Genomic DNA, 27543 nt, shown 5'->3' on the forward strand with positions numbered 1-27543 from the left:
TGTGTGTGTGTGTGTGTGTGTAATAATTAGACAAGAAAGGGAGTAGGGGTCTTGGAGTCTAAATACCATTCTACCATGAAGTGCCAGCCTGCATCTCCTTTCTCAGGAGAGTAACACTACTGGTGGCAGCTTCATGTGCTTCTAGGACTCATCAGAACCCAAGGTTCTAAAGGACACACCCAAAGCCTTGCCTTTGGAATGCTAAGAGAGCAATTCACAGTCATGAGATTGGAACTAGAGATGAATATGTAGCTAATTATGCTAAGAAAGATATAGGGTAGTAAGGAGTGATATATAACAATGGTACACTAGACATATAGTGGGAGAAAAGAATGTATTGAGGAGAAGTATTGAAAATGAAAGTGAGGCAACAGTATCTTCAGGCCATTTGTGGGTTCTCAGCTTTTTTTCCAGTCTCTTTTAACCAGAAGTATTGAAGGGAGTATACCTCAGCAGCAAGTGATTTAAATTGGGCCAAAAAACAAGTAGGACTAAAGCTCAAGATGGGTTTTCTGCATTTGGGTGGAACAGCTTTGCCTTCCCCAATTTTGGCTTTTCTAGTAGGTAAGGCAGACATTTCTCCAGATGCCATATGCTAATGACACATAGTGCTCTGCAAATGGTAAATATGTATGGAAGAAAACTGTTCATGAATAAATGACAGCAGTGCTCATCACAATGTCCTTGGAACCTCTTGTGACCCCCAGAGGAGAACAGTTCAGAAAGGGTAATCACTTTTTATTGAGATGCACAAGTTTCACCTTAAATTCATTAAAAGTTTCTGAAACAAATAAATAAAACATAATTGATACAGATCCAACCTCCTTTCTTTCTGTACATCATTAAGAAGCTGTAATTGCTTCCCAACCCCCAGGAAGCTCTCGTCTCCAAGAATAAAGTGTTAGTATGTGACTCCCTAGCAATTGTTATTATTTGGAGGAATTAATTTACTCTAATTAGTTTTAAGCCCATTAACAGAAATAGAAAGCTGAGCTGGGGAATAAGAGAGGCCTGAAATAACATTTTCCTCGGATGGTCATAAGAACTTCTATATGCTTAACAGTTTGGTCACTGACAACCAAACCTTGTTCAAAATCAACTACATTACCTATAAATCTGTGTATAACTAGTTCACTTTCTAAAATGTCCTTTTGCCTTTTCCTATTTTCTGGAAATAAGAAATAAACTATAATTCCCCTCTCCCAGTGGAGAGCTTTAAATCGAGTCCCAAGGGAGCCCCAAATCAGCAGAATTAATAGTCCTTGGGTTCATAACTGGCTGGTTCTGCTCAGGTACCTGCTTGGGATGATTCTTAGGGCCAGGGGTAGGCTCTGTTATCGAGAGAAGTGGCTATTCAATCCTTAGCCACCACAGCTACAAGCACACCATGACAGAAAGTAGTGTCGGTATGTTTTTCATACATGTCTTTTTATGTAGATTGAGTTGGATCTTTCCTGTTCCCACTGCCTGGTCCCAAACAAACACATAGAAGCTTATATGAATTACCCAGGATTACTACTAATTGGCTCTTACATTTAAATCAATCTATGTATTGTTACCTGGCTTGTGGATTTATCTGACCTCTAGCATGTTTTGCTTCCTGGGTGGCTCACTGGTATATCCTGACTCTGCCCTCCCTCTTCCCTTTTTTCTCAGTTTGGCTTTCCTACTTAACTTTCTGCCCAACTACCAGCCTGTCAGCCTTTTATTATCCAAGGAGAGTAATGCATATTCCTAGTGTAGAAAAGGATTGTTCCACAGCATTTTTAAAATAGCATCTCCACACAGGGAGGAAGACCATTATCTTGATTATCACAGAAGTGCTTGCACACCCTCAGGTTTAGGCTGTAGGAGGGCTGGTGTAGGATTACTTTGAAGACCAGAGGCTAGTGTGCTTAGACAGAAGTGTCTCTGAAGACACAGACACTACTCCCAACATCAGGGTAAACCTGGAGACAAAGGCAGAGGTTATGTATTCAGACTTGAGTTTGTCAGCAAGGGGAGATTTGGAAAATTTTAAACAAAAGAATGGCAGACAGAGAAACACAGTGAAAGATGATTCTTAGAAGTAGATTGAAATAAGGAAGACAAGCCCAGAGATCTTCATGACAGGGACAGAAAACCCAGCTAAGACAATGGAGGTGGCAGGAGGATATGGATTTGAAATATTTCTGGGTTGGTATGAGAGGTTGCAGTGAGGATGGGATGCAGTTAGAGACAGAGCTTAGAGAAGGAGGCTCATGAAATCAGCACTGGAGTTAGGGAGATTCCCAAAGTCTGTGACTATCAATGAGTTTTGTAACAGAGAACACTCCTTATAAAAATGACTGACCTCTGTAAAAACAGTCTATAATTCAGACATGTGTTTTGTGAAACAGTAACAGGCCAAACTCATGTGGGGTTTGAGCTAAGAAGGAAACAAATAAATGAAGACTGGAATTTAGGTTCACATGGTTTAAAGGCCATGTCCATACAAAGTTGAAGCTGCCACACAGCTCCAGAAATGCTGAGTAAGAATTTCGGAAGGAGGGAAGGACTGGTGCATCATTGGATTCCTAGATCCCTAAAGAGAAGTCAGAAATAGAAATCTTAGGGGAAGCATCCTGATTCCCAAATGTTCATGTCTGACTATTTTTAATTCTTCTTAAAACTCTACATGGGCTAATTCTGGACATTGCCTACTGAACCCCAAATGGCTCTAATTTGAAACTAGATGATTGAACCCAAATTATTGTGGAATGAAACAGAATATTAGGACACAGTTTAAGAAAGCTTCCTGGACAAGCACTTTAAATGCCTGGAATTTTGCTAGCTCAGTGATAGATTTTGGGGGGAGGGGACGTATAAGCTGTGCTACAACCACAGAGGAGAACTCAGCTTATTATGAGAAGGCCTAGCAATGTAAAATGCTGCATTTCCCAAAGAGGGAGACAATCACCGAACCTTGAGGATTTCATGGGCGCGTGTTTACTTGGGCTAGCCAAGGAAGTGCAAAAAGAGGGTAGGAAAGCAGCTGGATTCACAAGCTTGGAGAGGACATAACAAAATGGAGAATTTTTCATGTCTGTAGACTTGTCTTTGGGATGCCAGAGTCTTCAAGACCAGATCTGAATTTTCTTTTTTTTTTCTAATCTGTTTTCCTCCTTATCTTGCCATCATTTTCCCCCTAAAATATCTGACATTAACATCAAGACTGATTTATTTGTTGAGAACTAAAGAAAATACTATCTTTGTTCTGAATTGGTATGCATCAGTTTATGTAAACAAACTTTTTACTGATAGGCAGAATCAATTTGTGAGGCACATCTGATCAATCTGGTTCAATTCCTGAAGAAGCTGTTATGGGGCCCAGGCAAGCCAAAATGAGGACACATTGCATTTCCCCTCTGTGAGGGGAACAAGAGAGTGTAAGAAACCTCTTAGAAACCACACAACATTTGTCTGAATGTTCTACTTTGGGATGGGTAGATTTGAGTATATATATATATATATATATATGTATATATATATATATATATATATTCAAATATATTTGAGTATATATATATATATACTCAAATATATATATGATGCATTATTTCCCCCTTAATTAGGTAGAAGTCTATATCTTCTGACTTCTGTCTTTTCAACCAATTTCCAGTACGTTGGTGTGAAAATATCAGAATGATTTGTTCCCCAAAGAATAGCACAAAGGTTCTCACACCTGCAGAGGGCAGAGAGATGGGAGAGAGTGAACAGAGGAAGGCCACAGTAACAACTCCAGAGGCCACTGGGCCTCTCCCAGATCTCTCTGAGACAGTTAGTGATGGTTGAGCCACATAGTATGTTGAACCTAGGTTACTTACAAGAATCTGCAGAACTAAGTTAAGAACACTCCCTAGAGATATTGCCTTCCTGTTATGGCAGGAGCTGTTTGAGCTATGTGCACTTAATGGATGCACAAGATAGTAGTTACAATTCTCAGTATAGCAAAGGCTAAAACAATAGTGGTGGTTAATCGCTTTCTGACCCACCTTGGAATTTCCCAGCATTCTTCATGTATTAAGTGTGCTCTTTCTTTTCAATTTTCTCCTAAAGGGTTCTTGTTCCTCCTTTAATAATAAACTCACCAAGCAGGGAAGCAATCACAGGATCATTTCTTTGGGTTATCATTAACAGCTAATGTCACACAAATCAGAAAAGAGTGCAAGTATATGTTGGCTTCAATTCCAAATGAGATTAAAAAGTAGCTCTTACCCAGGAGAGTAATGTTATCTTTTTCTCTTTTGTCTAAGTACTGGCAAAGGCTACTTTCTCCATGAAACTTCTGAGATGACCAACTTGAAAAGCATTTATCAGTGGCTAATGTACAGTCAAAAATAACTCACAGTTCCGTTTACCTCACACATTGGGACTGTATGATGTTATGAATAAGGGCCGTATGCTTGGCGTGCGAAGATGATAAAACACATTACTTATTGTCAAGTAACTCATGAGAGATCAGAGGCCAGTCGTGGAAATGGGATGTTTTAATGCTGCGCTAAGTGGAAATGTGTAATAGGGAACCTTAATTTAGCCTGGAAATCTGTGAAAGGATTCTTCTGAAGACGACTCCTGACCTGAATCCTAGATGCCCAGCAGGAGTAGTCAGAAGATAGGAAGAAAATGGGGACATCCTGTACAAATGGCCACCTGTGAGCAGCTCCCCAGAGCTCTGCTATACCAGCCCCTGTGCCTTATATACACAGAGCCAAGAAACTCTATCTGGTTTCCTGGAGATTATCCTATAGATGATTAAATAAAGAGTAAAAAAGGCAATGTCTACTGCCCATATACTCATTGGTGCATGGTCAAACTCCTGGTGGCCAGACCCTTCAAGAAAACTGAGTCCTTCCCCACCCACACTCCTGCCAGAAGCAATAAATTGTGGAGAGCTACACTTCAGAATCCTTATCACATTTTAAAAAGAGTTTTCTGTGATGGCTTTCTGTTTAGGCTGCTACTTTTGGGGGTGTGGAGTATGGGACGAGTATAGGGGCTGTCACTGAAGTATTTTATGTCCCTCTTTCTCAACTGTGAGTCTGTAGTCATCAATACCAGGCAAAAGTTTCCTGGTCTTTTACAGTCAGCAGGGGCATGAATGATGAACTTACACATGGTTTCTGGTGGCAGCACAGACCACAGACATCCACATGGTCTCTGTTGGCTGTATAGACCATGACATCACAGCAACTGTGATGATATCAATTGATGATATCAATGCTATACAGCATTGATATGCTACCCATATTAATATTTTCCTCAGAGGCAGAATGGACCCAAACATCACCATGGCCTCAGATGGCAACTCAGACCAGTCACATCAATATGATGCCCAGGCAGCAGCACAGCCATTGGACATCAACATTACTTCAGGTGGCAGCACAGCTCATGGACATCCCCACAGTCTTCTGTGGTAACATGGATCACAGATATCAACACAGATGCAGGCTGCAGTGGACCACAGACTCAAACATAGCCCTCAGTGCAAGCATGGCCCGTAGACATCAGCATGACCTCAGGAGACAGCTTAGACCAAGAACATCTGTATGGCCTTTGGTGGTAAGTTGGGCCAGTGACATCAGCATGGCTCTAGGCTGCTGTAGGACAATGGACATCCACATGAAACTCCAGCTTCGACACAGCCTGGGGAACTGGATCACAGATACCAAAGTGGCCTCCAGGGGCAGCATAGACCATAGAGGTCCTTGGAGGGGGCCTAATCCAGAAAATGAACCATTCTTCATCTTAAGCATCCTGTCATTTCTCAGAACCAGGGCACACTTCCCCATCGGCCCTACTCAGCAATGACAGTTCCCCTATCCACAGGCTTCTCTCACACCTATCACTGCCATCATGTCTAGTTCTGCCTCTCTCCACTACTCACTCACCACTCCATACCTTTCATTCCCATCTCCTCATTGAATATTTGTTCATCGTAGTAGCATTGGTAACTGCAGTGTTTCACTGTATCTATACACCTATTGGCTTCCTTTGGGTTTTTATTGCTATGGAGAGACACCATGTACATGGCAACTTTCATAATCGAAAACATTTAATTGAGGGGACTTGTTTACAGTTTCAGAGGTTCAGGCCATTGTCATCATGGCTGGGAGCATGGATGGCAGTGTGTGAGCAGATGTGCTGCTGGAGCTGACAGTCCTATATCTTGATTCAGAGGCAATAGGAAGATGACTAACTGCTACACCGAGAGATGCTTAAGCAAAAGAGACCCCAAAGTCCATTCCCACAGTGACACACTTCTGCCAGCAAGGCCACACCTCCTCATAGTGCCCCCCCTTTGGGGGGCATTTTCTCTGAAACAAATACACCCCCATGCACCTTTTTCCCCTGAAAGCTTTGCATACAAATATTCATTGAATAGAGTCATTGGACCTGTTCAAGGTTTCTGGTTTCTGAAGCACCATAAATACTGGACCACTGCTGAGACTTGCCTCAGATATTTTGCTGTTGCCCAGAGACATGATGATGTTGCATCTTGGCAAGGCATCATGGGGCAGATTTTGTGTGAGCTCCTGGCAGCCACACACCTTCCTGCTTCGATGTCTGCCCAAAGCCCCATGCTCACCAGGCCCGAGCTTTGTGCCTGTGGGCTTTGGGCAGCACTGCTGCTCCATGCGTTCTGTCTCCCAGCAGGGCAAGCAGCACAGGCCTTAGTGGCTCCATGCCCGGAGGTGAGCCTAGGGCTGGCCCTATTAAGCAATGACCTGTTTCTGCAAGAGCTCCTGGGAGCCACACATCTCCCTGTCTTCTGAATGAGCAGCCCTAAACTCATCAGGATTGACTTTTGTGCTTGCAGCCTTCCGCCTGAGATGCGCAAGTACTGCTGAATATAGATTGGTCATTCTCCGCATGCAGCTCTTTTCTGCCATCCTTTTTTCCAGTTTCGTGAGCCCACGTTTTAAATTGATGTGACAGTTAAGATAATGACCCATAAGACTTGCTCTTTTTAATTCTTAGTTGTTCTGGAGCTTTGTTGGGCCCTGCAGGCTCCTTTTCTGCTTCCATGTCACCTCTTCAAACCTCCACGGCACTCAGACTCTCAGAGTTCCAAAGAGGCTGCCACCATCTTTTTTTCTTTTTCTTTGAGAGGGGAAGGTAGTGTCCAAGGAGGAGGGTGTAGACTTGGGAGGAGGAGTCAGTGAGCTTGGGTTTCATGATTAATAAAAATATTATTAAAAAAAGAAAAGGCAATTTATATACCTAGGTCAGTGCTGCCTGTATATGGGAGAGAGAGGATTTCATTCAAGGCCCAATGTCAAAATTCAAGCCCCTTTAAGCCCCAAATGTTGCAATGCCTCTATGGCCCACAAGGCATGCATTGACAAGATTATTTTCACCAAAGAAATCTCTTACTATGTGAAAGATGTATGCATCTACTTGGCAAATGGTAAGAAAGATCCCAGAAAATGTAAAGCAGAAATATTAGAAAGTCACAAGGCTGAAAGGAATTAAGCCAACGAGAACACAAAGAGTGACTGAGTACAGTGCTAGGTATACCACCACATCTATGATCTGTGGTGACACATTTTATCTCTGTAGGGTCCACCTGCTCCCACTTTCTCCATTCCTCATTCAGACCCAGCTTCCTGGGATGCTCTGTTGTTCCTCCAGCCACCCACATCATTTGGTCTAGAGGATTTTGGTGACTGAGGATCTACTGTGAACTTGAAGTCTCCCTACATCTCCCTTCTGGCCCCTCAGACATCAGCTCAACTTCCATTTCCTTAGAGAGGCCTTCCCCATACTTACAGGTGAGTGTAATTCCTCTTTCTAACAACTCCACTTAACTTTGCCCTTGTACTTAACCACTTTCTGAAATGTCATACTTATTTATACGTTTATTTGTGTACTGTCTGCCTCCCTCTACCAAGAGAAAAATTCTAACGAGTGAGGACTTTGTCTTGCTCACTGCTGTGTCCCCAGCTGCCACAACAGTGCTTAGCCAACTTATTTGATGGTTGAGATAATGATGCTAAGTAGAATGTGCATATGTTTTTATTTCATTTTATTTTCAATGAAATGGAACTTTTCACGGTAATGTGTTCAAAGTCAAATAATGAATAAATGGAAGGCCCAGGGTTCAAACCTACATCTCCTGTCCCCCATGACTGCTCCTGTCAGCTATCCCAGCAAAGCACTAGCTCCTGGGTCCTGATTTCCTTTTATTGTGATGCTCATGTTTGGGGGTGGAGTTCCCCGAGTTTAAAACTGTTCTGCAATAATCAAGGTAACACACACCTCATTCACTTCCCATTGTAACTCACATCTTCATCCTCTTTTGATTTTTGGAGAGAATTTCTTCCTAACATGGAGGGTGGGCTGACAAGCTTGGGGTAGAAGCCTGAATGCCAAAAGCTTATGACAGGACTATGCCTCTTTTCATTGCTCCCTGGCTAACCCTTTGCTTCTCTCTTTTCTTTCCTGGACCTGATAAACAAGGAGAAGAGCCTCAAAAACTCCTACACAAATGGTTTCTAGAATGCCATTTCAGCATAAGGTAGATAAAGAAAGGACTGGGTTTGACTGGGTTGGATGCAATGGGCATGTGTGTCAGCAGATGCATACAGGGCTTTGTGTATGTGGTATTGATAGGAGGATGTTAGAAGCTAATTATACTGTTTTATAGTTTTTAAAATAATGAACTCGAGTCACTCAGGGCAGCTGGAGTTGAGGTCATTTGTCCCAAGTGCCTGGCTCAGTGAACACTTATAAACTAAAAGATGGCAGGAGAGAGGATGCTTGTTGGAGGGTTTATCCCTGGTGACTTAATAGCAGCTTGTTTTCTTATTTATCATCACCCTAAAACACTTTTAACTCAATTAAATCTAAGGATTTGGAGGTAGTTTTCAGGGCGCCTACAGATTTTAACGATAGATGGAGAATCAGATGCGAAGATGAGAAAAACTAACAGGCTCAGAGCTGGAAGTGTGTCAATAGTTGTATCAGAAGGAAAACATAGTCAGCACCCTTTCTAAAATCAACCTCACTCTGTAATAGGCTCCAACACATGCCTATCTGTAGGGGAAGCTATAGCCACGCCTACTTAGGGGCTGGCTACAGATGTGCCTGACCACGCTTGTGAGGGCGTGGTCAGGGTGACGTGGTGTGACTGCGTTTTCTCTTGCGGTTTCACTTTTGGGCTTGCATAGAGACCGCTGCCACGCCGGCTGGCTAGGTTGCTCTGTAAGTAAGGCTTTTCCCTATTAAATACCCTTATATTTCTACCTGACTCTGTATTGGTAATTTCCCACTATACCTATCTTCTTACTAAATTACATAGATAAACATCCTCAGTGAGAGGTAAGCTGATAGGGCCAGTAAGAAAGAGAAAACTATATGAGTCATTTGCACAGATACTTGGACATGCAGTTGGGTCATCAGTTGAACATGAAACACAGAAGCCAGACCTACACATCAGATACCACAGAGGAAGCCATAGAGTCTGGGAGGACAAAGAACACAGATGTGGCTGGGGTCCAGAGGCCTGGAGAAGAGAATTGGAGTGGGCAGGCAAGTCCCAGAGTTCTGAGTAGAGGGCACCAGATGATCCTTGTCAGTATTTCAGGAGTAGGAAGAAAACCTCTGTAAGACCAGAGCTCAGAGCCTTCTGGAGGGGTTCATACTTGCTGGTCCCTCTGAGGAAGTGAGCCTAGAATGGTCCTAAGGCACAAAGAAGCTGGAATGGAGGCAGCTGCATCTAGAGTGAGCTGGCAGCTGATTTATCCAGAGAGAATACACAGAGAAGGAGCAAGCTACTTCTCCCTTCTGCTTTACAGCTCTCGTTTTAATACACATCCTGTAGGTGACCAACCTGACAATGGAGAACCAGTGTCCAGAGGGGCCTGGGTCCAGCCTCATGAAGCAGCCAGAAGAGAAAAGGTGGACTGAGATACACAAGCTCAGAAATGTGAAGAACACCTTCCTTGCTCAGACAGCAGGACCAAGGCCCAGTAATCACCTCCTGGATTGACAGAAGCAGCTGCAGGGAGGAGTTTGACCTGTGGCCAGTTGGATTTCTTCCTCGATAATGCATACCACAAAGGAGAGGTAATCCTCAGTGAGAAAATGCAGGTGGCACTAGGCACAGGGGCAGGATGCTTGAGAGGCAAAATGGCCAATGTGCTGTGGCCCTTTCTAAGAAATGGTCTTGATGGAGTGTTGGATATTGGTATCATCATCCTGTCTATATGAATATACGGAGTTGACCCTGCTTGTCCTTTCATGGCACTAGGGCTGGTTATTTATGTCTGGTTACAAATTGCCAATGTTGCTTAGATGAGAATTATAAATCCCCAACTTTGAACTTTAATTGGGGCCAAATAAAGAGAAAAAAAAAGATAGGGGTTGTTTTCTCCCATGGTTTGGAGATTTATATAGGGTACTTAGAAGCTGTTTATCTCAACAGGCAGAGATAGTTGCTTAAATGGATTTTCATGCTCAGGGCTTCCAAACATAAGGTCTTCTGCAGCCGGCTGTTGTTTTGCTATACTCATCACCCACAAATTATTGTTTGTGGAAGGAGGGAGGGAAATAGCTTCTAAAAATGCACGCTAGACGCCCCCCTCCTCCCAGTTTCTCTAGTTTATGCCTACAGAGATGCCCGTGGACATGCAATAGATCTGTGCTTGGAGGAATCCAATGTGTGGTAATTAGTACACCAGCAGTTTTAGATTTCTCAAAATTAGGAACATTGATTATTTACTCAAACATAAACCACTTGCAGATTCTTTAGTCCTTTATTCTGGCTTTTCTAAAACAATTGCAGCTTATTTCCTAAGTATGTTTTTTCTTAACTCAGAAGTCTTAGATGAGAAGGTGGAAAATTAAAAAGCTTTCATGGAGTTTTGGTTAGAAAGAACTAAACTACAGTGGACAAGATGCTAGTCACATTGTCACTCTCATGTGAAAAATGGGTTATTTGAAAAAAATAGGTTAAAAATTTTAATGATCTGTCTTAAAATCATGTATATGAAGAAGTGAAATTCCTTTCCTCATCAAAAGTAGACTTGTTACTATTATATGCTATATACTTACTTATTGAAGCAGGATTATATTTCCATATTAATCTGAAATGATTTCCCCATCACTGCATTTTCATTGACTTCTATTTCATATAGAAAACTTCTCATAACTTACTTAACTCTGCCTTATTGGTGCACGTAGGGTGCATAACTGTACTTTTTACTGCTGGAAACAGTGAGCATCCATGGGCATCATATGTTCTATCTTGTTCTATCTCCTAGCTTCCTTAAGTCTGGCTTTCCTTTATTTCTGTGATTTTGATACATTTGAAACTGTGTTGTGTAGTGTTCTGTGATTCCTGTTTGTGTGACTCTTCCTCAGTGCTGAACTGAGGCTGTGCATCTGGTGGGGGGTGAAGAGTCTCTAGAAAATGCTGGAAAGGACATTTTCTTTGATCATAGGATTAAACAGTGGCAGCCACCTCCTCATGGTGAATTTGCTCTTCTTCTCTGTGAAGCTTGCATGTCTTCAGCGTAAGAATGGAATCCCAGCTTCCTGCATTATTTGGTGTATTATGTAATCCTTTTGTTATCTTTTTATTTTGCTACTCATAAAGCTTATTCTGCAAAAAATTTTGTGGAACCATTGCTATTCCAAAGATGGTCACAATTTCTTCACGTAGGATTAATTCTAATATTTGTGAGTGGGTTAAAGGTAAATCTTGCTTTTTAAAAATATCTTTTGGATCACAGTGACGGCTGAGTGATAAAGGAACTTACTGCTCAAGCTTGGAGAACTGAATTCAATCCTTGTAATTCACATAAAGGTGGAAGATTGAGCCAACTTCATAGAGATGTCCTTGGCCTCCACACACATGGAATGGCATATTACCCCTCCATAACATCATGAACAAACACACAATAATATAATAACAGTAAGTGATTGTTATAATATTTTGTATTCTAACCATACTGACTGGTTTTGTGTGCCAACTTGACAGAAGCTAGAGTCATCAGAGAGGGAAGAGCCTCAGTTGAGGAGAGCCTCCATGAGATCCAGCTGTAAGGTATTTTTTCAATAAGTGATCAATGCAGGAGGTCCCAGCACATGGTGGGTGGTGCCATCCCTGGGCTGGTGGTCCTGGCTTATAGAAGAAAGCAAGCTCAACAAGCCATGGGGAGCAAGCCAGTAAGCAGCATCCCTCCATGATCTCTGCATCAGCTTCCTCCCCCAGGATCCTGCCCTCTTTGAGTTGCTGTCCTGACTTCCTTCAGAGATGAAGAGCAATATGGAAGTGTAAGGCAGATAAACCCTTTCCTCCCTGACTTCCTTTTTTGTCATGGTGTTTCATCACAGCAATAGGAACCCTAACTAAGACACTAGCTATGTTTGTGTTTCTTAATGTTTTGTTTTGGAGCATGTCAGAAAAGATTACTTGGTCAGTCACTAGGGTAGTGAAGATGCTCAGCCATATCTGCCTATTAGAACTGTTTTTTAAGCACTGTTGCTAGGGATGCCTTCTCAAAACTTTATTTAATTTCTTTTAAAGAGGGAAGTGAATATTTTTCAAAAGTTCCTCCAGTGATTTCATTAAGTATTTTCAGTTGAGAATTTCTAGATTTGGTGTTGTGTAACTTTCCATTCATCCCAATGGATGTTACTGGCTTTTTTTTAAGCATCATGAATACACTGAAAGGCAGTGAATAGACTTGGAAAGGAGGAGCTGGGAAGCAAAGGTTAAATCAGCCAACAGTATGTGGAACTACCCCAAATCTTTGTGGCTAAAGACAGCTACCAATTTGCTACTTCTAAGAATATGGGCAAGCTAGGTGTCTCCTCTTTGGGCTGGGTGGCCAGAAGCTGGAATGGCTGGAGTTAGTGGGGTTAGATTGGTCTCTCTCCTATGTCTGAGGCTGGCTGGCTGGCTCTCTATGAGGTCTTTCATCTTCCGGCAGATCATCTTCCTGTATGTGCTAGAAACATACATGACTTCTGTGAGCTTGTGTTTTAGAGAAACTCATTGTCCCTTGTGTGACATTCTATTTTTACCTGTTTATCTGATTCTTCTCACTAGACTATATATTCTAGGTGGATAGGAAGCTGTTTTCATTTTTTCTTACAAATTAAGTTACTTCTTGAAGATTTAGCACATGTATATAATATATTCTGGTTATAGTCTCTCTCCCATCCTCTCTTATTGCCCTCCCACCCTTGTCAACCCCCATTCTTCACAAATCTCTCTCCTGCTTTCATGTCATTTTTGTTTTGTTTGCATTTAGGGACCCAGTTTAATCCAGATATATGGAGTTATCCACTGAAGCTTGGGGGATTCACCAACAGCCACAGCAACGAAGATAACGAGTTCCCTAACCCCAGTAACCATGACAGAGATGGGTTTCCCACGAGACCATCCATCATCCATAACTGAATGTTGACAGGCCCATTCTTGTGCAAACCCAACACAGGCAAACACAGCTACTGTGAGTTCAAGATTTCAACAGAAAGGTCATGCCAAGTAGAGAGTGTTTTACAGACACTTCCTCCACCATCTTGCTCTCATATTCTTTTGGTTTCATCTTTTGCAATGTTCTTTAAGCTTTAGAGGAGGTGACATAAATGCCCCATTTAAGGCTGAGCACTCAACGGTCACCTAGTCTCAGCACCCTGAAAAGTCAAGAGTCGTTGCATTCACCACTGTTCACTGTAAAAGAAGTTTCTCAAAACAACAGTTGTAAGTTTCCCCTAGATCTTATGACTACACCCATCATAAAATCTTTCCTGTAAAGCAGATCAAAAATTCAAACAGAGTCACTGGTTACTCCCGTAACAGTCACAACACTCCTGTAAAAGTGGACACCCTTTGCTTGGCACATCAGTATTACAGCATTCAAATTCACCCTCTGGATATAACCACTGATGACTTTTCTTCCTCAGCTACATGCATAGCACCTTCTGGCACTAGAAGAGATAGACAATAAGGAGGAAGTTTCCAATCCAGTTGAAGCTTGATTTCTCCATGTCTTACAACCAACATATGTGGTGTTTTTGGCAATATCCTCTTACCATCTAGGTCTGGTAGGCAGTGAAGAACAATGACAATAGCTTATGGAGTTTTGGGAGGTTCTAAAGATTTCTTGGAGGACGACTTATAAGTAAATAACCCACATCTGGCACTAGGAATCTCATTTGATTACCTTTGTTCCTGGAATTGGCATATTCTACTCATACAGGGTACCTCCATTCAAACTCTTTTATATATGTAAATTAACACACATATGTTAATATTTATTTAATTAGCTTATAGAGTAGTAGGTCTTTTTATTCTCCCCCACTGGACTACAAACTCTCTGAGGGTGGAAAACCAGCTAGTTATGGTCATTAGAACATCTTCGCACTCACACACAGGAGATGATTCATGGCAGCCACCAAGTATTCCTACAGACTGAACAACATATCTAGTATGTTTATCTTAATGGGATTGTGCCGAACCATTACACCTGACTCTATATGACCTAATCCCTAAGTCTGAGGGGGTAGATTTTAAAATGGACAACATATTTGCAGTTTCTTCTTAGATCCTAATTTCAAAAACGATTACAGCTGGGTTACAGGGCTGAGGGAATTGCTTAACATCTGATTAATGAAAGAATGGTGCTGTGGAGGCCTTTTGACAGTGTGTTACTCTAGAGGTTTAACATTCACAGCTAGACTTGCAGACACTTCTTGTTCTACATCCCTGGGGACTGCTTTTTTGATTTCGTCTTAAACAGTGTTGGTGATTTTCTGCCAGACAATATTGCACAACAGCTCAAGTCTTGGCAAACTCATCCTGGGAGGCAATGTCATCTGTTAACACCCCAGGAGCAATTAGATTTACTTAACAAAAACAGAATGGTGTTTATGAATTAGTTTGAAAGAGTCCATGGGGTACATCACAATTGATTTTAAAGTAGGTCAGATCTGTTCCATACCTAGTCCAATTGTGATGTATAGGCAAGCAAATTCAGTTACACAGTGGTTTTGCTTGGGGGTGGAGGAAGCTACTGAATCAACTGCTTGTCTTTGGAAAGCTTCAAATATGAGATCTCAAGCAACTTTCTCAGCCAGAGTCCTGGACTCCAGGGTAGAGAGGAAGTGCCACATTTATCTTCTTCCCTTCCAGCATTCTCTTCTACGAACACTTTCTATTTGAGGCTGTAAAGAGAATATGGAGCTCTGGGGTCAACAGCTGTAAGATAGCAATCAATAATAGTAGAGATGGTATAATACTGCATCAGAATTAATTAATGAAGGATGCAGTATAGCTGACATATAGAGAACATACCATAAGTGTTGCACATTGCCAGTGATTGGCATGTCTCCACTGTCTTATACTTGAGAAGCAAATGGGTAGCACAGATCCTGTCTTTCAGCTAGACATTCCTGGATGCTTCCCTCCAGAAGTTATATTCAGATTCTGTAGCTATTAGACATTCAATTAATGTGAGCATTTGCCATTTATGATGTGGCCAAAAGTCAGTTTTCCTTCCAGAATTCTAACTCTTCCTGTTCCCTCTGTCGGTTTCTCACTAAGATGAAAATTTAATGTCTGAAAAAAACAGCAGTCTGTTATTCCATATTGATCTTGAGGGATGGCTTCTTTCCATTTTGGAGAGCATTGATGTTCAGACCCAACATCCCTGGGAAGCACAGGGAATGTAGCAACAACCCTGCAGGCAAACCGCAGGACAGCTCTGAAGATGGGTTTTATTTCTCTCTGCTCTTCTGCCAACTTGTTGGGATCTGACAGAGACCCCCTTCTCTTCCCAGTGGGATGTTTGGGGGAAAACAATCATCTTGTTTAGCTTCTCCCTTCCAGAAAGAAGGATGGAGGAATGGATAAGAGCTGAGATGTGCCCAGTGTAACGTGTTGTATGTTTCTCTCTGTGACTCAAGGAAGAAGCTGGGTAAAGGCTGCATGGCTGAGCTATTTGCTGAATTCATGCAGCCAAAATAGGAGGGGTTTGTCTTGCCTTTGACATCAATGGTGTCTATACTCTTTCTTTTATTAATTCAACAAACTCTCATTGACAGTCACCTGTGTAAGCCATTATTCTAAATACTGGAAACTACCATAAGACAGTTTTACAATTACTACAGAAACCAAGTAAGTGTAATCCTTACCCCTCCTCCAGAAAACTTCTCTTTGCAACAGATTAAAAACCACAATAAATTAAAATACAGAGTTGTGAAGCCCAGTTCCAGCTGGTACATCTATAATGCAATTCCTGTACCTAAGGAGTAGAGACCATTGCAGAAGAGGATTGTAAGATAGGATTGTAAGACACCAGCAGACATGTTCACATGGATAGAAAAAGATCAGGAGGCCTCAACCCTACACAAACTACTACAGGCAGCTAAGGAATGCTGAGAGCATAGAAATATTCTTTCCCTATAGAGGTATAACTGACGGACAGTTCTGAAAACAAATACAGACTAGTAGCATTATATAGACTAAGCAGGCTGTATTTATATTTCTAGAAATTTACCCCCTGCAACACACACACACACACACACACACACACACACACACACACGTGTGTGTGTGTGTGTGTGTGTGTGTGTGTGTGTGTGTGTGTATAGTTGTTGTAATTAAAGAAAAGTGGCACACGAGAGAAAGATGCCATGAGACAGGGTTCAAGCAGAGGTTTTTTTCTAATTAGGGAAAGGGATCATAAAAAGGGGAAAGGGGAAGGGGGAGACCAGCTTCTTAGGATAGGAGCAGCAGGAGAGAGGAAAGAGGGGCCGAGAGATGGGGGGGAGAGAGAGAGGAACAGAGAGATAGAGAGAGAGGGGAACAGAGAGATAGTGAGAGAGAGAGAGAGAGAGAGAGAGAGAGAGAGAGAGAGAGAGAGAGAGAAGAGAGAGAGAGAGAGGAAGGAGGATGAGGAGGAGAAGGAGGAGGAGGAGGAGGAGGAGGATGAAAGGTGGGCAGGTCCCCTTTAAATGGGAACATAGTGAATGTGCACAGGTGGTACTCTTACTGGCTGCAGCTGAGGGCATGTACTGTCAGAACCCCAAGGACAGGCCAGTACAGATCTCTGAATACTAACAATGGTCATGTGTAGTAGTGCTGTTTTGGGGAGGTTGTGGACCCTTCAAGATCTGTCTGTGATCTGGATAGACCAGTGGGTAACTAGAGGCAGGTCTAGAAAGATAACTATCTACCTCTGGTTTATACGTGCAGTACATATTCCCAGTCAAGATCGATTATACTCTCTAAACTGAGCCACAGTAAACTTCTCCTCCCTAAGCTGCTTTTGTTAGCTATTTTGTCAGGGGAACCAGAGAAGTAATTAACACATGTATTAATTGAAAAAGCAAAGACAAACATGGTTTCATCTATCACAGAGCAGGAAAACACTAATAAAAAGAGGCTAAGAGCAGAGTCCATGGGATCTTTTAGAGAGATATGCTGGGCAATGGGGCAGATTTGGGGGGGGCAGGGGGCTACTAAGCTACCTTATGAAGAGCCAATCCCATGCAAACTAACTTCTGTAGAAAAGATGTTTTAGTAAACTAAGCAGATTCTTACATGTAATTCAATATCATCTAGTTGAAAATCTCTAATTGGGAAAATATCTTTCTTTTAGCATAGTTCTCTGCACTGGTTTGTCCAGATCAGGAGTATGTATGAGAAGTATTGCTGATGCCCCATGAGGGTTCCCCTATTTTAAAATGGGTCAGGTATTGTGAGAGCAAATAAAAATTAAACACGGAGATGCTTTCCTTTCTCCCTTCCTTAGTACATCTATTTACTATTAAAAATGTGTAGTTTTGTTCATAAGGTGTAAGTTCTATTAACAGCCTACATGTACATTGACAGGTGAGTGGATAAACAAAACACACAGTAGAATACTCTTTATCTTGACTGAGGAAATTATATTGTTTGTGAAAACATAAATGAGAAACTGGAGGGCACTATCTTGAATGAAATAGGTCAGACTCAGCAAAATGAAGATTACAAGATTTCCTTCATATGAGAAACATTTCAACCCTGACCCCAGGGAAACAGTCAATAGACTGCTAACTTCCAGGGCGCTGGGGTGGGATGGGGTAGTAGAACGATGCTGGTCAAAGGATGATGCAAACTCTCAACCAGGTAGAAGTGGGTTTGAGGGATTCACTGTACAAGGCCATGACCATAGTAAATGTACTGTACTCTTGAAATTGCTAAGGGAATAGATTTTAAGTGTTCCTAAGCCAAAAATAAATGAGAGGTAACACATATGTTAATTCACTCATTTTAGTCATCCCATAAGGTATACAGATTCCAAAACATCATGTTTCATGTAATAAAAATACACATACAATATTTGCTTGCTGACTAAAAGCAAAACAAGACAAAACAAACCTAAAAATGTGTCATTGTGAATTCTTTCTCTGCCCTCCGAGATGTAAATCTTTTAAAAACCCTCTTTCTGGCTTTATAACCTAGTAATGTCTTATGGTACAGTGTGGGGCAGGCATGCTTTGAAGATTAAATATCCATGCATACCCATTTATGTAAACATCAGAGAGCCAACCAGTTTCTGTGGGAGCGTTGGGAGCCCAATTGGTGTTTACCATAACTTTATCATGTGCTGTGTGCCACAATGCAAAACTATTACAGGTTGCCCCCCTCCATGCCAAGTCACCAGTAAGTTTATGAAAATTGTGCATGACAAAGCATACTATTAGGTTCTTCCACTCCTCTGCTTGGCTATGCAAAGGATAGGATTTCTTCCTGTGTGCAATCCCACTGCAGGATGCTGGGTTACAGAACTCTGAATTTACAGAACACATTCTGTTTTAATGACACCACAGTAACAACGATGGATTCTTTTTCTGCCACCATTGTGGAGAGATTTTCTTATGGGGATAGGATTATCTTCTTAATTTTATTTTCAACAGTGGCAAAAGTGCTCTCCTGTGGAAACTTTTTCAAGTAGACTACCTCTTTACCAGAAGCCATTTTTTAAGTTTCTTTAAGTTTAACTCAGTAACGCTTGAGAGTTTTGTTGGTTTATTTTGAATCCAGCTTTCAAATAATACCTGAATTGAAGCCACTGTCGACAAAAGCTGTGAGTGAAGATGTATCCTCAGGAACAGAGATCATGGATTCTCCTGCCTGAATCCTTTCAGCACCTCAGCCTCACCCTGTATTTACCCAGGTTATTCAAAGACACCTTGGGGACTCTGTCAGCCAACGTTCAGGGGAGGGCACCACCTGAAGATGGTGAAGATGAGGATGACCCCTTTGTCTTCCTTTCTGCATTTCTACTTTGCCCAGTTTCTCACTTTAACTGGGCATTAGAGTCAAGACCACATTGTGTGTGTATACCTTACAGGATAACCAAAATGAGTGATGCCTTTCTTCTGGTTCCACTGTTAAGGTTTACCCCAACCTCTTACAATAGGCTTTTAGTATCCTTCCCATTTTACAGAGTTGAAGGGCAGTTTCAGATTGATATATAATCTTGTATACATCTCTCCTGCTGCACCCCACACACTGGATTCCCATGCTAGGCTCATGTTGTCTGTCTTTGCCACTGCTCTATGCATTCCTTGAGGTCAGGGACAAAGTTCTGCACTTAATGTCTATTTTTACCTGGCACAGTGCTGCAAGACACAACTAAACATCATAGAATGAGTGAATGAATTTCCGTACTTAGTGTGTCAGGGGGGAGGAAGAAGCTGACATGGGCTTTCTGTCTGTTGGATCCCAGAGACTATTCCTCATGCTGAACTTTTGAAGGTCAGTGCTGCAGCAGGAACATGAACTAATGGAGGTATACAGGGTGTGCTGAGAGGAAAAAGAAGCCATCTTTCTTGCTTAAGCTAAAGCTTCCAATACATCATGCATTTCTATGTTCTGTGTTTGCTCTGTTACTTAGAGAGAATTAATCCCCTGCTCTGTAGAAGTAACTGATGGTGCAGCCAATGCTACGTTTAATTTATCCCACCAGCCTTCAGGGATCCCAGAAGTCATAGGTGCCATTGCCAATATTTAATCCCCTTCAAATCAGGGTGGCTGCCATCTACAAATGAGGCAGCTTGGTACACACATTTTTCTCATGTTAGTGCTGTGGCAGTTTAAAAGACCAATCTTGTTCCTGGAAAAGATGCACTGTCCTAATAAAAAGGATCTCTATCGATCGATTTGGCTTTCCTGGTAGATGCCATTGGCTGTTCTGAAGATACAGCCTCATGAGGGGCTTTATTTGGGGTGAGCAAGTTATGTTTCATGCACACCTGATAGGTCCAAGTTAAAATCCTGGGTCTCCCATACATCATCTGAATGGCACTGGTGATGGATGTAATCTTGCTGGCCTCCAGTTTCCCTGTGTGTCAATCCAGGATAATAACTTCTCTGTCATATGATTGCTGAGCTGATGATGGGGTACAACATGTGCATCTTGTGCAGAGTAACCTTGATATAAAGTTTCGTGATGTTGACTCTAAATCTGAATTACTACGGTGTTTTGATGTTTGTGTGTGGGTGGGATTAAGTGAGCATCCTTCTATAAACAAGGCATTCACTCTCCAATCTGTTCTGAAGAGTAGGATCAGTTTTAGAGAGATGAGCCTAGCCTTACTAAAGCCCCTACCTCACACTTAGGTTTCTGGTAGGGACAACTGGCTTTTAACACATGTCCCCATTCAACACACTCTAAATCTGATAGCCTTACTTTATAATCCTGAGGACAGATATCCGTGACGACCTTAAAAGTTTGATTCTCGTGACTTCTCATGATGTTAGAACCTTTGGGGCTAGGGTCTCTTCTCATTTGCAGCCCCCAAAAGGTTTGCTTTGTAAGAGAGTTCTGTAGCGAAAAAAGCACATGTAGGTTCAGGGATTAAGAAAGTGGCCTAAATTCTGGTTCTACCACTTCATCCCTGAACTTCTGCAAGGTCTTTCCTCACAGTGCACCATACTCTAGAAGGACAACCTGAGTGGTTTTGATAGGGGATAGAGGAACTTTTCTATTATGTACTATAGAGGCACATTTGAATGGCATGTTGTTAAGCAGGAATCACACATACTTGTAAATGTTATTACTCAGAATGTACATGCTATTAGAGATTTGTTTGATTTTAGCTATCCCCTCCCTTGGCCAGTCCAGAAACTTCTGAAAAAGTACAAGGTTGATACCAGCAGAAATCAAGTTGACTTAGTGTTTTAAGAAGTGGCTGAGAAAGTTTGGCAGGAGGACTCAAAGGTCAAGTTTAAGTTACCCATCTAAAAGGACATGTCAAAGATGTTGTTGCTTATCTAAGTCTGGGCTTCTGCATACATTTTTTATCTGAGATATTGTATTAGTTCCTGGCACAATACTCACCCAGCTCACAGACTGTCTTCATAGCCATAGGCTAGACTATTCCAGTCTGAGATATACAGAGGCAAAAGTATGCCAGATCCATGTGGATCTAATCTAGTCTCTCTGCATTGTGGTTCACAGAGTCATCAGTCAAGGGAGTTCTGTGCCCAACTTCATACTATAGAAGTCCTACCATGGTTGAACTTGACAGTACATCTGGGATTAGAACTGATTAATAAGGCACACGTCTCCAGAATCTACAGTTTCCTTAATCATTTTTCCTTAATTTATCAGGTAGATTTGATTTCTGTGTAGGAGAGAAGTATTTTTTTACTCCCTGGGAAGATTATAAGCTGTTAAGATGATCATACAGAACCACACACACACAAAAGTGTCCTAGTTCAGACACCCACAGGACAAGTGCAAGGCTAATAGTGAGAGTGGTGCAGACACAGCAAATTCCCACAGGTCTCAGCATGGCTGACCACCTGACCAGAGGTGACTGCCTCTGTTCACACCTTCTTTACATCTTGTAAGCTGCTGGCTAGAGAGGAACTAGGAGGTAGATGCTGTTGTCTCACATTGCCAGCTCTCTCTGAATAAAGCAGAGTTTTAAAGGATTGACTCCCTGTTTCTTCCCACTCATGACCTTTAGAGACAAGTAGCAATCAATGGGTTTCAGTATTCTGATCACACTCTGGATCCTTTGTTGTCCATTCCTGTGCCCTAGAAAAGACTGACCTATAGGGGTCTGAGAAAAACATCTGGACTTTGGTCCTCCTCCTATACAACTTCAGTATTGCCATTGGGCATCTGCCTTTCAGCATCCATCCACAGATGGTAGACACCACAGTATGTATTGCAAATGCAGGGTCACATGGAACTGTAACAGCAGACACACCAGGCAGCCGCTGCTATTGTATCCATTGTGCACATGAGGATATCACTGCTCTAATCCTTGGCCAGAGAAGCTACTTTATTTTTCCAGTGGGAAACAATAAATCCAGAGCTTCATAGCTGGCAAAAGTAATAAGAATGAGTGACTGCTGAGTGTTTAGCCCCAAATGAGACATCTTGAGACATCTGTATCATACCCTCCAAGGCTCAGGAACCATTATGGAAGATGGGGCAAGAACCATGGAAAGGAACACAATGTGGAGGAGTACTGTGAAACATTGTCTTCTGGATATGATATGGCCATTGCAATTATGAGCACACTGCAACCCTGGATACCTGCAAAAGACTTTCATGAATAATGACACAGAAGTGCTTGGAAGAGAAAAGTGGTCAAGGGGAGTGGGATGGAGATAAGAGAGGATAATGGTGGTGGGGATGTTGACCATGATCATAATCTATTGTATACATGTATGAAATTGTCAAAAAAAAAAGAATGAAGAACTCCAGGCTCAGGGAGGTGAGATGATTTTCCCAAGGTTACACAACCTATGAGAACTGGAATAGAGAGTCAGAACTAAGAAATCTGATCCATAGTACATGTTTGGCTATAAAGAACATTGTCATTTTCCTTTATTAATTTTCTAAATCCAATTCAAAGCAAGTTAGATGTGGCATGAATTCCATTTTGTGCCCCAAATCCAAAGGTGCATATATCATCGTAACCAACTCTAAGTATTTGCAGAAGGACCCTATTACTTTTAGTACAAATGTTCAGTTGTTGCCACTCAGGGCAAAATGTGCCTAGTGTTGACGGATGCACTCGAGAGTCCAGAGAGCTTGCAGGCCCTGTTTGTCTTTTTTTTTTTCTTCCATAGGAAAGCAGTGTTTTCTCAGGGCACATAGGAGAAAACCTGTACCTTTCAGGAAGCCATTTACCTTACAGACTCTGATTGTGAATACAGTGTGGTTGATCACAGCTGTCCCACCAACCTCAGTGAACTTCTCATTAGTTGATAAGGTAAAACCCATGAAAATGACTTGTATTTCCCCTTCCCAGGGTAATCCATGCATCCCTCCTGGGAACTCCTTGTTATGTAGCCTCTCTGGGGCTGTGAATTGCAGGTTGGTTATCCTATACTTTATTCCTAATATCCACTTATTAGTGAGTACATAGCATGTTTTTCTTTCTGGATCTGGGTTACCTCACTCAGAATGCATTTTTTCCTAGTTCTATCTATTTGCCTGAAAATTTTATGGGGTCATTTTTTTTATAGCTGACTAATACTCCGTTGTGTAAATGTCCCATATTTTCTTTATCCATTCTTTGGTTGGAGGCAGAGATCCACAGCCAAGCATCAGGCTGAACTCTGGGAGTATTGTTGAAACAAGGGAGGAAGAATTGTATGAGCCGGGGAGGTCATGGCAGGGGGAACTCACAGAGACAGCTGACCTGAGCTCATGGACTCTGGACCATCAGGGAGCCTCCATGGGAATGAACTAGACCCTCTGGTTGTGCGTGACAGTTGTGTAGCTTGGTCTCTTTGCAAAGCTCCTAGCAGTAAGAGCAGGACCTGTTCCTGGTACTTAGGTGGATTTTGGAACCTGTTCCTCCATGCTGGATTACGTTGCTCAGTCTTGATGCAAGGGGAGGAGCTGGGTCCTGCCTCTACTGGATGTGCTATGATTTGCTCAAGGCCATGGAAGGCCTGTCCCTTTCTGAATGGAGAGAGAGGAAGAGTTGAAGGGGAGGGAGGGAGGACAGTTGGGGAGCCAGGGGGTGTTTGGAGGAGAGGAGGGAGGGTAAACTGCAGTCAGTATGTAAAATAAGTGAAAAATGTTATTTAAATAAAATAAAAAGAAAGTGACTTGTAAACTATTCTGTCCTTTACAGAGAGAATGGGTAATGGATAGGACAGACAAGGTCCTCATTCTCAAATGAGAGAAGCAGAGAGATAAACAATCTCACGAATTATCAATGATGGTTATGTCAATGCCTTGGAAAGAAAGAAGAATAAATAGGGTACATAAGAAAATTATTTCTTTTAATAGGACCATATGATCACTAAGCATCATCCAGGCTAATGGTATTCAAGGTGGAGAGAAGTAGAATTACGTCTATCTCCTTCTGTCCATCAGGGTACCAGTATTGTCTTACATTATTAATCTTATCCTGGTGTTGTTGACATATTGAGTGTTCAAGAGATGACAGCACAAATGAAAAACACACCTAACAGTGAATTCTGCTTTAGATAAATGATCTCTCATTTGATAGACATGTCTCACCTAAACTAGTGGAAGGCCTGAGAGCGTAGTGGGCCAACTGGCTCCTCAGACAGGCAGACACTGAAGTGGAATGGTAGTTTTGGGGCAAAGAGCTGAGTTCATGGATATTGAAATGTGAACCAGCAAAATGGGGGTGTGGTGAGGATTTAATACGCTTCAAAATACAGAATCTTGGCACATAGCAAGAGCTCAATAGTTTAAATTGTGACCTCAGAAACAGTTCATAGATGACTCTGTGGTAGTATGACAGAGGCATCCCGGATTCACTTCAAGGGAATTCCACCCACTCTATCTCCTTCTTTAAATTTTCGTTGACTTCATTTTACTGTGGTGAGAACATTTAACACAGGTTCTGTCCTTTTCAGGGCTAGCTTCTTCAAAGGTTAATGGGCTGAAAGTCAAAGATAAAGTAATAGATTCCATTCCTCTCCAGTCTTAATAAAAATGTGTATATTTATATCCCCAAGATTGCAATTGTGCCTAGCTCCTGGCTCCATTCCTTCAGGATGAACAGACATGGGAGAACCCTGTCCAGAGACAGTAGCTAAGGGAATGTTCCTGGGTAACCTTCCTGTTTTATAACTCTTTCCATAGCCCAGGTGGAACAAGGCTGGAGTTGTGTGGTCAGAGTACTCCAGGCAGTGGTGAGGTCCCTGTAGGTCTTCTTTGCTGTTGCCTTCTTATCATTGGAGAAAATGGCATGGGCCTTTAACATGGACAAATCAGGCTCCTCTTATCCATGACTTTTTCTCTGATCCAGTTGGATACTTTCAATTCTGTGCCAGCTCATGAGCCATGGTGGAGTAGTAAGGATGAAATCTTTCAGCCATTTCTCATCTCCTAGGAGAGAAAGACTAGGCAATCATCAACCATGCTGTGTGTCTTCTGATCCAAAGAAACAAAGGTAGACATGTTTCTTCCCAGAGTAGGGGACAAAACCCTAGCATGGGCTGAAAACAAAAATGAAAAATTCCTGTTATTTTCTGCAGGCTGGAGAATGATGTATGTTCTTGGTGGTAACCTACTACCTTGGAATTAGTCATCCGACACTGTATTCTCTCTTGCTGCTAGAAGTGCTTCATTTTAAAAACGTTAGGACTTTCCCCCTCTCACTTAACTGTAGGAACATTAAATGCACAACTTTATCAAAATGACATAAGATATATGTTTCTGCCAACAGCAACAGGAGAGGATTAACAATTCAAATGTGAGTGGGAAGTTTCTCTCACAAGATGAGAGGAAGGAGGTTTGATTAGGGTCTCTGCAACTCTCCTCACCTGAAGCGTACTATTACACATTCAACAGTCCCTGAGGTCCTAAGGGAGTAAGTTTCATTTTTAATTTCATTCCTCTTCTCTGATGCCAGAGCTACTGGCATACATCTATAGAGTGTATGACTGTATACAGATCACTCCAAACATAATTGTCACTTGCTTAACATCTGATGCCTGGACTTTGTCATGACTCATATCTCTCACCATTATGGAACCTGACATTTAATCCAGCAAAGGGCCAGGAATCTGGGGAAAAGGAGCAAAGTGTCATAAAAAGGACGTGCCTCAGAGGAGGAAGAGGTTGGAGGGGACATCATCTCTCTGAGAGATCATTTTTTTGCCATGTATTAAGTAGAATTCTATGGATGGTCCCTACAAATGCTCTCCTATAACATTTGGATGAGAAAAGGAGGTATTCCTGTTATACTTCCACTGGAAATTTGGGGAAGGGAGTTAAGATTCTGGGTGAATCAAAAATGGTATCCTGCAACTATATTCCCAGCACTTTGGAAGGCTGAGATAGCAAGATAGATGTGAGATGTTTTACCATTTTGGCTCTTTAATCTTTTTTGGGGGGTGTGTCCAGCTCCCAAATAAATCACACATGGAGGCTTATTCTTAGTTATGCATGCTCTGCCTTAGCTTAGCTTGTTTCTTCACAGCTTTTCTTTCTTTTAATAATTTATTTTTTTACTTTACATTAGTAACAAGCTTGCTTCACATGGCATTCCCAGCTCCCTCTTCTTCCCCTTTCCCCCCACGCCCCATCATCCCTCCAAGCCCCCACCCCATTCCCCCTCTACTCCCCATGGAGCGTTAGGCCCTCCATGGTGGATCTCCAAAGTCTGTCATATCAACCCAGGCAGGGTCTAGACCCTCCTCCATGTGTCCAGGCTGAGAGAGCATCCATCCATGTGGGATGGGTTCCCAAAGTCCATTGGTGTGCCAGGGATAAAAACTGGTTTACTACCCAAGGCCCCATAGATTGCTGAGGCCTCCTCACTGACACCCACATTCAGGGGGTCTGGATCAGTTCCATGCTGGCCTCTCAGCCATCAGTCTGGGGGTCCATGAACTCCCCCTTGTTCAGGTCAGCTGTTTCTGTGGGTTTCACCAGCCTAGTCTTGACCACTTTGCTCATCACTCCTTTCTCTTTGTAACTGGGTTCCAGGAGTTCAGTTCAGTGTTTAGCTATGTGTGTCTGCCTCTGCTTCCATCAGTCACTGGATGAAGGCTCTAGGATGGCATATAAGGTATAAGGTATTTATCAATCTCATTATCAGGGAAGGGCATTTAAGGTAGCCTCTCAACTATTTCTTTTTTTTTCTTTCAGATCTTTTTATTTGAATTAGAGACAAGATTGTTTTACATGACAATCCCAGTTCCCTTCTCCCTCCTGTCCTCTCCTACCACACTCCAATGAAAACCCTACCTATCACATATCCTTTCTGCTCCCCCTGGATGATGAGGCCTTCCATAGGGTGTCATCAGAGTCTGTCATATCCTTTGGGATAGGGCCTAGGCCCACCCTCATATGTCTTGGCTCAGAGAGTATTCCTCTATGTGGAATGGGCTCTCAAAGTCCACACCTATACTAGGGATAAGTACTGAACTACTACAGGAGGTCCTGTAGATTTCCGAGGTTTCTTCAATGAAACCCATGTTCCTGGGGTCTGGATCAGTCCCATGCTGGTATCCTAGCTATCAGTCTGGGGAGCAAGAGTTCCCCGATGTTCAGGTCAGTT

This window comes from Cricetulus griseus, chromosome 2, assembly GCF_003668045.3.
Source record: "Cricetulus griseus strain 17A/GY chromosome 2, alternate assembly CriGri-PICRH-1.0, whole genome shotgun sequence".
Lineage (NCBI taxonomy): Eukaryota > Metazoa > Chordata > Mammalia > Rodentia > Cricetidae > Cricetulus > Cricetulus griseus.